Source organism: Rhinatrema bivittatum, chromosome 19 (genome assembly GCF_901001135.1).
Source record: "Rhinatrema bivittatum chromosome 19, aRhiBiv1.1, whole genome shotgun sequence".
Taxonomy (NCBI): Eukaryota; Metazoa; Chordata; class Amphibia; order Gymnophiona; family Rhinatrematidae; genus Rhinatrema; species Rhinatrema bivittatum.
The window spans coordinates 39211993-39227484 of NC_042633.1; the positions used below are offsets into that span (position 1 = coordinate 39211993).

Here is a 15492-nt window from a genome sequence, read left to right on the forward strand (position 1 = left end):
ATTTCCGGGGTCTGCGGCCCCTTCCAGCACAACCGTGGCTGGCGGAGCGGCAGACTCCCTTCCCCGGACTCCGGGCGGTGACTCGGGTTCGGACTTCGTTTCCAGGGTCTGCGGCCCCTTCCAGCACAACCGTGGCTGGTGGAGCGGCAAACTCCCTTCCCCGGACTCCGGGCGGTGACTCGGGTTTGGACTTCGTTTCCAGGGGTCTGCGGCCCCTTCCAGCACAACCGCGGCTGGCGGAGCGGCAGACTCCCTTCCCCGGACTCCGGGCGGTGACTCGGGTTCGGACTTCGTTTCCGGGGTCTGCGGCCCCTTCCAGCACAACCGCGGCTGGCGGAGCGGCAAACTCCCTTCCCCGGACTCCGGGCGGTGACTCGGGTTCGGACTTCATTTCCAGGGGTCTGCGGCCCCTTCCAGCACCACCGTGGCTGGCGGAGCGGCAGACTCCCTTCCCCGGACTCCGGGCGGTGACTCGGTTTCGGACTTCGTTTCCAGGGTCTGCGGCCCCTTCCAGCACAACCGTGGCTGGCGGAGTCGCAGACTCCCTTCCCCGGACTCCGGGCGGTGACTCGGGTTCGCGCAGGATGCAAATGATGAAAGTTTTAAAAATGCTGAGATCTTCTGTGATTTCTTCAAAGGAAACGCTCTGATGCATCCATGAACTAGGCAGTACGAGAAATCTCTGGTTTGATGACAGAATGCTGGGTCCGTGACTCGGGTTCGGACTGCCTTGTTTCAGTTGCTGAGGTGATACCTCTCTCATGCTCAAAAGCCACTCTAGAGGCTCCTACCACCAGAACCGACTCCCTTCCCCGAACTCCGGGCGGTGACTCGGGTTCGGTCTGACTTTCCAGGAGTCTGTGGCCTCTTCCAGCACAACCGCGGCTGGCGGAGCGGCAGACTCCCTTCCCCGGACTCCGGGCGGTGACTCGGGTTCGGACTTCGTTTCCGGGGTCTGTGGCCTCTTCCAGCACAACCGCGGCTGGCGGAGCGGCAGACTCCCTTCCATGGACTCCGGGCGGTGACTCGGGTTCGGACTTCGTTTCCAGGGGTCTGCGGCCCCTTCCAGCACAACCGCGGCTGGCGGAGCGGCAGACTCCCTTCCACGGACTCCGGGCGGTGACTCGGGTTCGGACTTCGTTTCCGGGGTCTGCGGCCTCTTCCAGCACAACCGCGGCTGGCGGAGCGGCAAACTCCCTTCCCCGGACTCCGGGCGGTGACTCGGGTTCGGACTTCATTTCCAGGGATCTGCGGCCCCTTCCAGCACAACCGTGGCTGGCGGAGCGGCAGACTCCCTTCCCCGGACTCCGGGCGGTGACTCGGTTTCGGACTTCGTTTCCAGGGTCTGCGGCCCCTTCCAGCACAACCGTGGCTGGCGGAGTCGCAGACTCCCTTCGCCGGACTCCGGGCGGTGACTCGGGTTCGCGCAGGATGCAAATGATGAAAGTTTTAAAAATGCTGAGATCTTCTGTGATTTCTTCAAAGGAAACGCTCTGATGCATCCATGAACTAGGCAGTACGAGAAATCTCTGGTTTGATGACAGAATGCTGGGTCCGTGACTCGGGTTCGGACTGCCTTGTTTCAGTTGCTGAGGTGATACCTCTCTCATGCTCAAAAGCCACTCTAGAGGCTCCTACCACCAGAACCGACTCCCTTCCCCGAACTCCGGGCGGTGACTCGGGTTCGGTCTGACTTTCCAGGAGTCTGTGGCCTCTTCCAGCACAACCGCGGCTGGCGGAGCGGCAGACTCCCTTCCATGGACTCCGGGCGGTGACTCGGTCTGCGGCCCCTTCCAGCACAACCGCGGCTGGCGGAGCGGCAGACTCCCTTCCCTGAACTCCGGGCGGTGACTCGGGTTCGGACTTCGTTTCCGGGGTCTGCGGCCCCTTCCAGCACAACCGCAGCTGGCGGAGCGGCAGACTCCCTTCCCCGGACTCCGGGCGGTGACTCGGGTTCGGACTTCGTTTCCGGGGTCTGTGGCCCCTTCCAGCACAACCGCAGCTGGCGGAGCGGCAGACTCCCTTCCCTGAACTCCGGGCGGTGACTCGGGTTCGGACTTCGTTTCCGGGGTCTGCGGCCCCTTCCAGCACAAACGCGGCTGGCGGAGCGGCAGACTGCCTTCCCCGGACTCCGGGCGGTGACTCGGGTTCGGACTGCCTCTCCTGCGGTGAGGAGGTCCCGCGCCCCTCCTCCTCAAAGAGCTTCAATCACTGCCTCTCCGAGGCTCAAAAGCCGCTCTAGTGGCTACTTTCAGCACAAACGAGGCTGGCAGAGCGGCAGACTCCCTTCCCCGGACTCCGGGCAGTGACTCGGCTTCGGATTTCTTTTCCAGGGTCTGCGGCCCCTTCCAGCACAACCGCGGCTGGCGGCGCGGCAGACTCCCTTCCCCGGACTCCGGGCGGTGACTCGGGTTCGGACTTCGTTTCCAGGGTCTGCGGCCCCTTCCAGCACAACCGCGGCTGGCGGAGCGGCAGACTCCCTTCCCCCGGACTCCGGGCGGTGACTCGGGTTCGGACTGCCTCCTCAAAGAGCTTCAATCGCTGCCTCTCTGAGGCTCAAAAGCCATTCTAATGGCTACTTTCAGCAGAACTGTGGCTAGCGGAGCTGCATTCTCCCTTCTCCGGGCGGTGACTCGGGTTGGGACTCCCTTTCCTGGGGTCAGGAGATCCCGGCCTCCTTCTAAAAGAGCTTCAATCACTGCCTCTCTGAGGCTCAAAAGCCGCTCTTGTGGCTACTTTCAGTAGAACTGTGGCTAGAGGAGTGACAGACTCCCTTCTCCAGGCGGTGACTCGGCTTGGGACTGCCTTTCAAGGAGTCTGCGGCAGTTGTGCTGGAAGGGGCCGCAGACCCTGGAAACGAAGTCCGAACCCGAGTCACCGCCCGGAGTCCAGAGAAGGGAGTCTGCCGCTCCGTCATCCGCGGTTGTGCTGGAAGGGGCCGCAGAGTCGCCGGAGCCCGGGAAAGGAGTCTGCCATGCCCCTGTTCGTAAAAGAGCTTCAATCACTGCCTCTCTGAGCCTCAAAAGCCACGCTAGTGGAACTACGGCTGGCGGAGCTGCATTTTCCCTTCTTCGGGCGGTGACTCGGGTTGGGACTGCATTTCTTGGGGTCAGCGGGTCCCGCTGCCCTCCTCCTAAAATAGCTTCAATCACTGCCTCTCTGAGGCTCAAAAGCCACTCTAGTGGCTACTTTCAGCAGAACTGTGGCTAGCGGAGTTGCATTCTCCCTTCTCCGGGCGGTGACTCGGGTTGGAACTGCATTTCCCTGGGGTCTGCGGCCCCTTCCAGCACAACCGCGGCTGGCGGAGCCTCAGACTCCCTTCCCCGGACTCCGGGCGGTGACTCGGGTTCGGACTTCGTTTCCGTGGCCTGCGGCCCCTTCCAGCACAACCTCGGCTGGCGGCGCGGCAGGCTCTCTTCCCCGGACTCCGGGCGGTGACTCGGGTTCGGACTTTGTTTCCGGATCTGCGGCCCCTTCCAGCACAACCGCGGCTGGCGGAGCGGCAGGCTCCCTTCCCCGGTCTCCGGGCGGTGACTCGGGTTCGGACTTCGTTTCCGGGGTCTGCGGCCCCTTCCACCACAACCGCGGCTGGCGGAGCGGCAAACTCCCTTCCCCGGACTCCGGGCGGTGACTCGGGTTCGGACTTCGTTTCCAGGGTCTGCGGCCCCTTCCAGCACAACCGTGGCTGGTGGAGCGGCAAACTCCCTTCCCCGGGCTCCGGGCGGTGACTCGGATTCGGGCTTCGTTTCCAGGGGTCTGCGGCCCCTTCCAGCACAACCGTGGCTGGTGGAGTGGCAGACTCCCTTCCCCGGACTCCGGGCGGTGACTCGGGTTCGGACTTCGTTTCCAGGGGTCTGCGGCCCCTTCCAGCACAACCGCGGCTGGCGGAGCGGCAGACTCCCTTCCCCGGACTCCGGGCGGTGACTCGGGTTCTGACTTCGTTTCCAGGGGTCTGCGGCCCCTTCCAGCACAACCGTGGCTGGCGGAGCGGCAGACTCCCTTCGCCGGACTCCGGGCGGTGACTCGGGTTCGCGCTGGATGCAAATGATGAAAGTTTTAAAAATGCTGAGATCTTCTGTGATTTCTTCCAAAAGAAACGCTCTGATGCATCCATGAACTAGGCAGTACGAGAAATCTCAGGTTTGATGACAGAATGCTGGGTCCGTGACTCGGGTTCGGACTGCCTTGTTTCAGTTTATGAGGTGATACCTCTCTCATGCTCAAAAGCCACTCTAGAGGCTCCTACCACCAGAACCGACTCCCTTCCCCGAACTCCGTGCGGTGACTCGGGTTCGGTCTGACTTTCCAGGAGTCTGTGGCCTCTTCCAGCACAACCGCGGCTGACGGAGCGGCAGACTCCCTTCCCCAGACTCTGGGCGGTGACTCGGGTTTGGACTTCGTTTCCAGGGTCTGCAGCCCCTTCCAGCACAACCGCGGCTGGCGGAGCGGCACACTCCCTTCCACGGACTCCGGGCGGTGACTCGGGTTTGGACTTCGTTTCCGGGGTCTGCTGCCCCTTCCAGCACAACCGCGGCTGAAGGAGCGGCAAACTCCCTTCCCCGGACTCCGGGCGGTGACTCGGGTTCGTACTTCGTTTCCAGGGTCTGCGGCCCCTTCCAGCACAACCTTGGCTGGTGGAGCGGCAAACTCCCTTCCCCGGACTCCGGGCGGTGACTCGGGTTCGGACTTCGTTTCCGGGGTCTGCGGCCCCTTCCAGCACAACCGCGGCTGGCGGAGCGGCAGACTCCCTTACCCGGACTCCAGGCGGTGACTCGGGTTCGGACTTCGTTTCCAGGGGTCTGAGGCCCCTTCCAGCACAACCGTGGCTGGCGGAGCGGCAGACTCCCTTCCCCGGACTCCGGGCGGTGATTCGGGTTCGGACTTCGTTTCCAGGGTCTGCGGCCCCTTCCAGCACAACCTTGGCTGGTGGAGCGGCAAACTCCCTTCCCCGGACTCCGGGCGGTGACTCGGGTTCGGACTTCGTTTCCGGGGTCTGCGGCCCCTTCCAGCACAACCGCGGCTGGCGGAGCGGCAGACTCCCTTACCCGGACTCCGGGCGGTGACTCAGGTTCGGACTTCGTTTCCAGGGGTCTGCGGCCCCTTCCAGCACAACCGCGGCTGGCGGAGCGGCAGACTCCCTTCCACGGACTCCGGGCGGTGACTCGGGTTCGGACTTCGTTTCCAGGGTCTGCGGCCCCTTCCAGCACAACCGCGGCTGGCGGAGCGGCAGACTCCCTTCCCCGAACTCCGGGCGGTGACTCGGGTTCGGACTTCGTTTCCGGGGTCTGCGGCCCCTTCCAGCACAACCGCGGCTGGTGGAGCGGCAAACTCCATTCCCCGGACTCCGGGCGGTGACTCGGGTTCGGACTTCGTTTCCAGGGGTCTGCGGCCCCTTCCAGCACAACCGCGGCTGGCGGAGCGGCAGACTCCCTTCCACGGACTCCGGGCGGTGACTCGGGTTCGGACTTCGTTTCCGGGGTCTGCGGCCCCTTCCAGCACAACCGCGGCTGGCGGAGCGGCAAACTCCCTTCCCCGGACTCCGGGCGGTGACTCGGGTTCGCGCAGGATGCAAATGATGAAAGTTTTAAAAATGCTGAGATCTTCTGTGATTTCTTCAAAGGAAACGCTCTGATGCATCCATGAACTAGGCAGTACGAGAAATCTCTGGTTTGATGACAGAATGCTGGGTCCGTGACTCGGGTTCGGACTGCCTTGTTTCAGTTGCTGAGGTGATACCTCTCTCATGCTCAAAAGCCACTCTAGAGGCTCCTACCACCAGAACCGACTCCCTTCCCCGAACTCCGGGCGGTGACTCGGGTTCGGTTTGACTTTCCAGGAGTCTGTGGCCTCTTCCAGCACAACCGCGGCTGGCGGAGCGGCAGACTCCCTTCCCCGGACTCCGGGCGGTGACTCGGGTTCGGACTTCGTTTCCGGGGTCTGCGGCCCTTTCCAGCACAATCACGGCTGGCGGAGCGGCAGACTGCCTTCCCCGGACTCCGGGCGGTGACTCGGGTTCGGACTTCGTTTCCTGGGTCTGCGGCCCCTTCCAGCACAACCGCGGCTGGCGGAGCGGCAGACTCCCTTCCCCGAACTCCGGGCGGTGACTCGGGTTCGGACTTCGTTTCCGGGGTCTGCGGCCCCTTCCAGCACAACCGCAGCTGGCGGAGCGGCAGACTGCCTTCCCCGGACTCCGGGCGGTGACTCGGGTTCGGACTGCCTCTCCTGCGGTGAGCAGGTCTCGCGCCCCTCCTCCTCAAAGAGCTTCAATCACTGCCTCTCCGAGGCTCAAAAGCCGCTCTAGTGTCTACTTTCAGCACAAACGAGGCTGGCAGAGCGGCAGACTCCGTTCCCCGGACTCCGGGCTGTGACTCGGCTTCGGATTTCTTTTCCAGGGTCTGCGGCCCCTTCCAGCACAACCGCGGCTGGCGGCGCGGCAGACTCCCTTCCCCGGACTCCGGGCGGTGACTCGGGTTCGGACTTCGTTTCCAGGGTCTGCGGCCCCTTCCAGCACAACCGCGGCTGGCGGAGCGGCAGACTCCCTTCCCCGGACTCCGGGCGGTGACTCGGGTTCGGACTTCGTTTCCGGGTTTGCGGCCCCTTCCAGCACAACCGCTGGTGGCGGAGCGGCAGACTCCCTTCCCCGGACTCCGGGCGGTGACTCGGGTTCGGACTTCGTTTCCAGGGTCTGCGGCCCCTTCCAGCACAACCGTGGCTGGTGGAGCGGCAAACTCCCATCCCCGGACTCCGGGCGGTGACTCGGATTCGGATTTCGTTTCCAGGGGTCTGCGGCCCCTTCCAGCACAACCGTGGCTGGTGGAGTAGCAGACTCCCTTCCCCTGAATCCGGGCGGTGACTCGGGTTCGGACTTCATTTCCAGGGGTCTGCGGCCCCTTCCAGCACAACCGCGGCTGGCGGAGCGGCAGACTCCCTTCCCCGGACTCCGGGCGGTGACTCGGGTTCTGACTTCGTTTCCAGGGGTCTGCGGCCCCTTCCAGCACAACCGTGGCTGGCGGAGCGGCAGACTCCCTTCGCCGGACTCCGGGCGGTGACTCGGGTTCGCGCTGGATGCAAATGATGAAAGTTTTAAAAATCCTGAGATCTTCTGTGATTTCTTCCAAAGGAAACGCTCTGATGCATCCATGAACTAGGCAGTACGAGAAATCTCAGGTTTGATGACAGAATGCTGGGTCCGTGACTCGGGTTCGGACTGCCTTGTTTCAGTTTATGAGGTGATACCTCTCTCATGCTCAAAAGCCACTCTAGAGGCTCCTACCACCAGAACCGACTCCCTTCCCCGAACTCCGTGCGGTGACTCGGGTTCGGTCTGACTTTCCAGGAGTCTGTGGCCTCTTCCAGCACAACCGCGGCTGGCGGAGCGGCAGACTCCCTTCCCCAGACTCCGGGCGGTGACTCGGGTTTGGACTTCGTATCCAGGGTCTGCAGCCCCTTCCAGCACAACCGCAGCTGGCGGAGCGGCAGACTCCCTTCCACGGACTCCGGGCGGTGACTCGGGTTCGGACTTCGTTTCCGGGGTCTGCTGCCCTTTCCAGCACAACCGCGGCTGGCGGAGCGGCAGACTCGCTTCCTCGGACTCCGGGCGGTGACTCGGGTTCGGACTTCGTTTCCGGGGTCTGCGGCCCCTTCCAGCACAACCGCGGCTGGCGGAGTGGCAGACTCCCTTCCCCGGACTCCGGGCGGTGACTCGGGTTCGGACTTCGTTTCCGGGGTCTGCGGCCCCTTCCAGCACAACCGTGGCTGGCGGAGCGGCAGACTCCCTTCCACGGACTCCAGGCGGTGACTCGGGTTCGGACTTCGTTTCCGGGGTCTGCGGCCCCTTCCAGCACAACCGTGGCTGGCGGAGCGGCAGACTCCCTTCCACGGACTCCGGGCGGTGACTCGGGTTCGGACTTCGTTTCCGGGGTCTGCGGCCCCTTCCAGCACAACCGCGACTGGCGGAGCGGCAGACTCCCTTCCCCGGACTCCGGGCGGTGACTCGGGTTCGGACTTTGTTTCCAGGGGTCTGCGGCCCCTTCCAGCACAACCGCGGCTGGTGGAGTGGCAGACTCCCTTCCCCGGACTCCGGGCAGTGACTCGGGTTCGGACTTCGTTTCCAGGGTCTGCGGCCCCTTCCAGCACAACCTTGGCTGGTGGAGCGGCAAACTCCCTTCCCCGGACTCCGGGCGGTGACTCGGGTTCGGACTTCGTTTCCGGGGTCTGCGGCCCCTTCCAGCACAACCGCGGCTGGCGGAGCGGCAGACTCCCTTACCCGGACTCCGGGCGGTGACTCAGGTTCGGACTTCGTTTCCAGGGGTCTGCGGCTCCTTCCAGCACAACCGCGGCTGGCGGAGCGGCAGACTCCCTTCCACGGACTCCGGGCGGTGACTCGGGTTCGGACTTCGTTTCCGGGGTCTGCGACCCCTTCCAGCACAACCGCGGCTGGCGGAGCGGCAGACTCCCTTCCACGGACTCCGGGCGGTGACTCGGGTTCGGACTTCGTTTCCGGGGTCTGCGACCCCTTCCAGCACAACCGGGGCTGGCGGAGCGGCAGTCTCCCTTCCCCGAACTCCGGGCGGTGACTCGGGTTCGGACTTCGTTTCCAGGGTCTGCGGCCCCTTCCAGCATAACCGCGGCTGGCGGAGCGGCAGACTCCCTTCCCCGGACTCCGGGCGGTGACTCGGGTTCGGACTTCGTTTCCAGGGTCTGCGGCCCCTTCCAGCACAACCGTGGCTGGTGGAGCGGCAAACTCCCTTCCCCGGACTCCGGGCGGTGACTCGGGTTCGCACTTCGTTTCCAGGGGTCTGCGGCCCCTTCCAGCACAACCGTGGCTGGCGGAGCGGCAGACTCCCTTCCACGGACTCCGGGCGGTGACTCGGGTTCGGACTTCGTTTCCGGGGTCTGCGACCCCTTCCAGCACAACCGCGGCTGGTGGAGCGGCAAACTCCATTCCCCGGACTCCGGGCGGTGACTCGGGTTCGGACTTCGTTTCCAGGGGTCTGCGGCCCCTTCCAGCACAACCGCGGCTGGCGGAGCGGCAGACTCCCTTCCACGGACTCCGGGCGGGACTCGGGTTCGGACTTCGTTTCCGGGGTCTGCGGCCCCTTCCAGCACAACCGCGGCTGGCGGAGCGGCAAACTCCCTTCCCCGGACTCCGGGCGGTGACTCGGGTTCGCACTTCGTTTCCAGGGGTCTGCGACCCCTTCCAGCACAACCGCGGCTGGCGGAGCGGCAGACTCCCTTCCACGGACTCCGGGCGGTGACTCGGGTTCGGACTTCGTTTCCGGGGTCTGCGACCCCTTCCAGCACAACCGCGGCTGGTGGAGCGGCAAACTCCATTCCCCGGACTCCGGGCGGTGACTCGGGTTCGGACTTCGTTTCCAGGGGTCTGCGGTCCCTTCCAGCACAACCGCGGCTGGCGGAGCGGCAGACTCCCTTCCACGGACTCCGGGCGGTGACTCGGGTTCGGACTTCGTTTCCGGGGTCTGCGGCCCCTTCCAGCACAACCGCGGCTGGCGGAGCGGCAAACTCCCTTCCCCGGACTCCGGGCGGTGACTCGGGTTCGGACTTCATTTCCAGGGGTCTGCGGCCCCTTCCAGCACAACCGTGGCTGGCGGAGCGGCAGACTCCCTTCCCCGGACTCCGGGCGGTGACTCGGTTTCGGACTTCGTTTCCAGGGTCTGCGGCCCCTTCCAGCACAACCGTGGCTGGCGGAGTCGCAGACTCTCTTCCCCGGACTCCGGGCGGTGACTCGGGTTCGCGCAGGATGCAAATGATGAAAGTTTTAAAAATGCTGAGATCTTCTGTGATTTCTTCAAAGGAAACGCTCTGATGCATCCATGAACTAGGCAGTACGAGAAATCTCTGGTTTGATGACAGAATGCTGGGTCCGTGACTCGGGTTCGGACTGCCTTGTTTCAGTTGCTGAGGTGATACCTCTCTCATGCTCAAAAGCCACTCTAGAGGCTCCTACCACCAGAACCGACTCCCTTCCCCGAACTCCGGGCGGTGACTCGGGTTCGGTCTGACTTTCCAGGAGTCTGTGGCCTCTTCCAGCACAACCGCGGCTGGCGGAGCGGCAGACTCCCTTCCCCGGACTCCGGGCGGTGACTCGGGTTCGGACTTCGTTTCCGGGGTCTGCGGCCCCTTCCAGCACAATCGCGGCTGGCGGAGCGGCAGACTGCCTTCCCCGGACTCCGGGCGGTGACTCGGGTTCGGACTTCGTTTCCTGGGTCTGCGGCCCCTTCCAGCACAACCGCGGCTGGCGGCGCGGCCGACTCCCTTCCCCGAACTCCGGGCGGTGACTCGGGTTCGGACTTCGTTTCCGGGGTCTGCGGCCCCTTCCAGCACAACCGCAGCTGGCGGAGTGGCAGACTGCCTTCCCCGGACTCCGGGCGGTGACTCGGGTTCGGACTGCCTCTCCTGCGGTGAGCAGGTCTCGCGCCCCTCCTCCTCAAAGAGCTTCAATCACTGCCTCTCCGAGGCTCAAAAGCCGCTCTAGTGGCTACTTTCAGCACAAACGAGGCTGGCAGAGCGGCAGACTCCCGTCCCCGGACTCCGGGCAGTGACTCGGCTTCGGATTTCTTTTCCAGGGTCTGCGGCCCCTTCCAGCACAACCGCGGCTGGCGGCGCGGCAGACTCCCTTCCCCGGACTCCGGGCGGTGACTCGGGTTCGGACTTCGTTTCCAGGGTCTGCGGCCCCTTCCAGCACAACTGCGGCTGGCGGAGCGGCAGACTCCCTTCCCCGGACTCCGGGCGGTGACTCGGGTTCGGACTTCGTTTCCGGGTTTGCGGCCCCTTCCAGCACAACCGCTGGTGGCGGAGCGGCAGACTCCCTTCCCCGGACTCCGGGCGGTGACTCGGGTTCGGACTTCGTTTCCAGGGTCTGCGGCCCCTTCCAGCACAACCGTGGCTGGTGGAGCGGCAAACTCCCTTCCCCGGACTCCGGGCGGTGACTCGGATTCGGACTTCGTTTCCAGGGGTCTGCGGCCCCTTCCAGCACAACCGTGGCTGGTGGAGTGGCAGACTCCCTTCCCCGGAATCCGGGCGGTGACTCGGGTTCGGACTTCATTTCCAGGGGTCTGCGGCCCCTTCCAGCACAACCGCGGCTGGCGGAGCGGCAGACTCCCTTCCCCGGACTCCGGGCGGTGACTCGGGTTCTGACTTCGTTTCCAGGGGTCTGCGGCCCCTTCCAGCACAACCGTGGCTGGCGGAGCGGCAGACTCCCTTCGCCCGGACTCCGGGCGGTGACTCGGGTTCGCGCTGGATGCAAATGATGAAAGTTTTAAAAAGCCTGAGATCTTCTGTGATTTCTTCCAAAGGAAACGCTCTGATGCATCCATGAACTAGGCAGTACGAGAAATCTCAGGTTTGATGACAGAATGCTGGGTCCGTGACTCGGGTTCGGACTGCCTTGTTTCAGTTGATGAGGTGATACCTCTCTCATGCTCAAAAGCCACTCTAGAGGCTCCTACCACCAGAACCGACTCCCTTCCCCGAACTCCGTGCGGTGACTCGGGTTCGGTCTGACTTTCCAGGAGTCTGTGGCCTCTTCCAGCACAACCGCGGCTGGCGGAGCGGCAGACTCCCTTCCCCAGACTCCGGGCGGTGACTCGGGTTTGGACTTCGTATCCAGGGTCTGCAGCCCCTTCCAGCACAACCGCAGCTGGCGGAGCGGCAGACTCCCTTCCACGGACTCCGGGCGGTGACTCGGGTTCGGACTTCGTTTCCGGGGTCTGCTGCCCCTTCCAGCACAACCGCGGCTGGCGGAGCGGCAGACTCCCTTCCTCGGACTCCGGGCGGTGACTCGGGTTCGGACTTCGTTTCCGGGGTCTGCGGCCCCTTCCAGCACAACCGCGACTGGCGGAGCGGCAGACTCCCTTCCCCGGACTCCGGGCGGTGACTCGGGTTCGGACTTTGTTTCCAGGGTCTGCGGCCCCTTCCAGCACAACCGCGGCTGGCGGAGCGGCAGACTCCCTTACCCGGACTCCGGGCGGTGACTCAGGTTCGGACTTCGTTTCCAGGGGTCTGCGGCTCCTTCCAGCACAACCGCGGCTGGCGGAGCGGCAGACTCCCTTCCCCGGACTCCGGGCGGTGACTCGGGTTCGGACTTTGTTTCCAGGGGTCTGCGGCCCCTTCCAGCACAACCGCGGCTGGTGGAGTGGCAGACTCCCTTCCCCGGACTCCGGGCAGTGACTCGGGTTCGGACTTCGTTTCCAGGGTCTGCGGCCCCTTCCAGCACAACCTTGGCTGGTGGAGCGGCAAACTCCCTTCCCGGACTCCGGGCGGTGACTCGGGTTCGGACTTCGTTTCCGGGGTCTGCGGCCCCTTCCAGCACAACCGCGGCTGGCGGAGCGGCAGACTCCCTTCCCCGGACTCCGGGCGGTGACTCAGGTTCGGACTTCGTTTCCAGGGGTCTGCGGCTCCTTCCAGCACAACCGCGGCTGGCGGAGCGGCAGACTCCCTTCCACGGACTCCGGGCGGTGACTCGGGTTCGGACTTCGTTTCCGGGGTCTGCGACCCCTTCCAGCACAACCGCGGCTGGCGGAGCGGCAGACTCCCTTCCACGGACTCCGGGCGGTGACTCGGGTTCGGACTTCGTTTCCGGGGTCTGCGACCCCTTCCAGCACAACCGGGGCTGGCGGAGCGGCAGTCTCCCTTCCCCGAACTCCGGGCGGTGACTCGGGTTCGGACTTCGTTTCCAGGGTCTGCGGGCCCTTCCAGCATAACCGCGGCTGGCGGAGCGGCAGACTCCCTTCCCCGGACTCCGGGCGGTGACTCGGGTTCGGACTTCGTTTCCAGGGTCTGCGGCCCCTTCCAGCACAACCGTGGCTGGTGGAGCGGCAAACTCCCTTCCCCGGACTCCGGGCGGTGACTCGGGTTCGCACTTCGTTTCCAGGGGTCTGCGGCCCCTTCCAGCACAACCGTGGCTGGCGGAGTGGCAGACTCCCTTCCCCGGACTCCGGGCGGTGACTCGGGTTCGGACTTCGTTTCCGGGGTCTGCGGCCCCTTCCAGCACAACCGCGGCTGACGGAGCGGCAGATTCCCTTCCCCGGACTCCGGGCGGTGACTCGGGTTCGGACTTCGTTTCCAGGGGTCTGCGGCCCCTTCCAGCACAACCGTGGCTGGCGGAGCGGCAGACTCCCTTCCCCGGACTCCGGGCGGTGACTCGGGTTCGCGCTGGATGCAAATGATGAAAGTTTTAAAAATGCTGAGATCTTCTGTGATTTCTTCCAAGGAAACGCTCTGATGCATCCATGAACTAGGCAGTACGAGAAATCTCAGGTTTGATGACAGAATGCTGGGTCCGTGACTCGGGTTCGGACTGCCTTGTTTCAGTTGCTGAGGTGATACCTCTCTCATGCTCAAAAGCCACTCTAGAGGCTCCTACCACCAGAACCGACTCCCTTCCCCGAACTCCGTGCGGTGACTCGGGTTCGGTCTTACTTTCCAGGAGTCTGTGGCCTCTTCCAGCACAACCGCGGCTGGCGGAGCGGCAGACTCCCTTCCCCAGGACTCCGGGCGGTGACTCGGGTTTGGACTTCGTATCCAGGGTCTGCAGCCCCTTCCAGCACAACCGCAGCTGGCGGAGCGGCAGACTCCCTTCCCCGGACTCCGGGCGGTGACTCGGGTTCGGACTTCGTTTCCGGGGTCTGCTGCCCCTTCCAGCACAACCGCGGCTGGCGGAGCGGCAAACTCCCTTCCCCGGACTCCGGGCGGTGACTCGGGTTCGGAGTTCGTTTCCAGGGTCTGCGGCCCCTTCCAGCACAACCGCGGCTGGCGGAGTGGCAGACTCCCTTCCCCGGACTCCGGGCGGTGACTCGGGTTCGGACTTCGTTTCCAGGGTCTGCGGCCCCTTCCAGCACAACCGTGGCTGGCGGAGCGGCAGACTCCCTTCCCCGGACTCCGGGCGGTGACTCGGGTTCGGACTTCGTTTCCAGGGTCTGCGGCCCCTTCCAGCACAACCGTGGCTGGCTGGAGCGGCAGACTCCCTTCCCCGGACTCCGGGCGGTGACTCGGGTTCGGACTTCGTTTCCAGGGTCTGCGGCCCCTTCCAGCACAACCGTTGCTGGCGGAGCGGCAGACTCCCTTCCACGGACTCCGGGCGGTGACTCGGGTTCGGACTTCGTTTCCGGGGTCTGCTGCCCCTTCCAGCACAACCGCGACTGGCGGAGCGGCAAACTCCCTTCCCCGGACTCCGGGCGGTGACTCGGGTTCGGACTTTGTTTCCAGGGGTCTGCGGCCCCTTCCAGCACAACCGCGGCTGGTGGAGTGGCAGACTCCCTTCCCCGGACTCCGGGCGGTGACTCGGGTTCGGACTTCGTTTCCAGGGGTCTGCGGCCCCTTCCAGCACAACCGTGGCTGGCGGAGCGGCAGACTCCCTTCCCCGGACTCCGGGCGGTGACTCGGGTTCGGACTTCGTTTCCAGGGTCTGCGGCCCCTTCCAGCACAACCGTTGCTGGCGGAGCGGCAGACTCCCTTCCACGGACTCCGGGCGGTGACTCGGGTTCGGACTTCGTTTCCGGGGTCTGCGGCCCCCTCCAGCACAACCGCGGCTGGCGGAGCGGCAAAGTCCCTTCCCCGGACTCCGGGCGGTGACTCGGGTTCGGACTTCGTTTCCAAGGGTCTGCGGCCCCTTCCAGCACAACCGTGGCTGGCGGAGCGGCAGACTCCCTTCCCCGGACTCCTGGCGGTGACTCGGTTTCGGACTTCGTTTCCAGGGTCTGCGGCCCCTTCCAGCACAACCGTGGCTGGCGGAGTCGCAGACTCCCTTCCCCGGACTCCGGGCGGTGACTCGGGTTCGCGCAGGATGCAAATGATGAAAGTTTTAAAAATGCTGAGATCTTCTGTGATTTCTTCAAAGGAAACGCTCTGATGCATCCATGAACTAGGCAGTACGAGAAATCTCTGGTTTGATGACAGAATGCTGGGTCCGTGACTCGGGTTCGGACTGCCTTGTTTCAGTTGCTGAGGTGATACCTCTCTCATGCTCAAAAGCCACTCTAGAGGCTCCTACCACCAGAACCGACTCCCTTCCCCGAACTCCGGGCGGTGACTCGGGTTCGGTCTGACTTTCCAGGAGTCTGTGGCCTCTTCCAGGACAACCGCGGCTGGAGGAGCGGCAGACTCCCTTCCCCGGACTCCGGGCGGTGACTCGGGTTCGGACTTCGTTTTCGGGGTCTGCGGCCCCTTCCAGCACAACCACGGCTGGCGGAGCGGCAGACTGCCTTCCCCGGACTCCGGGCGGTGACTCGGGTTCGGACTTCGTTTCCTGGGTCTGCGGCCCCTTCCAGCACAACCGCGGCTGGCGGAGCGGCAGACTCCCTTCCCCGAACTCCGGGCGGTGACTCGGGTTCGGACTTCGTTTCCGGGGTCTGCGGCCCCTTCCAGCACAACCGCGGCTGGCGGAGCGGCAGACTGCCTTCCCCGGACTCCGGGCGGTGACTCGGGTTCGGACTGCCTCTCCTGCGGTGAGCAGGTCCCGCGCCCCTCCTCCTC

The 15492-nt window shown here is 64.8% G+C and overlaps 5 pseudogenes; all 5 read left to right on the forward strand.

Annotated features, from left to right (window-relative positions):
• The first annotated feature begins 584 nt into the window (after positions 1-584).
• Positions 585-655, forward strand: LOC115081239 (annotated as a pseudogene).
• A 776-nt stretch (positions 656-1431) lies between these two features.
• Positions 1432-1502, forward strand: LOC115081240 (annotated as a pseudogene).
• Positions 1503-5566: 4064 nt separating this feature from the next.
• On the forward strand, positions 5567-5637 carry LOC115081241 (annotated as a pseudogene).
• A 4123-nt stretch (positions 5638-9760) lies between these two features.
• Positions 9761-9831, forward strand: LOC115081242 (annotated as a pseudogene).
• Positions 9832-14803: 4972 nt separating this feature from the next.
• On the forward strand, positions 14804-14874 carry LOC115081243 (annotated as a pseudogene).
• The last annotated feature ends 618 nt before the right edge of the window (positions 14875-15492 follow it).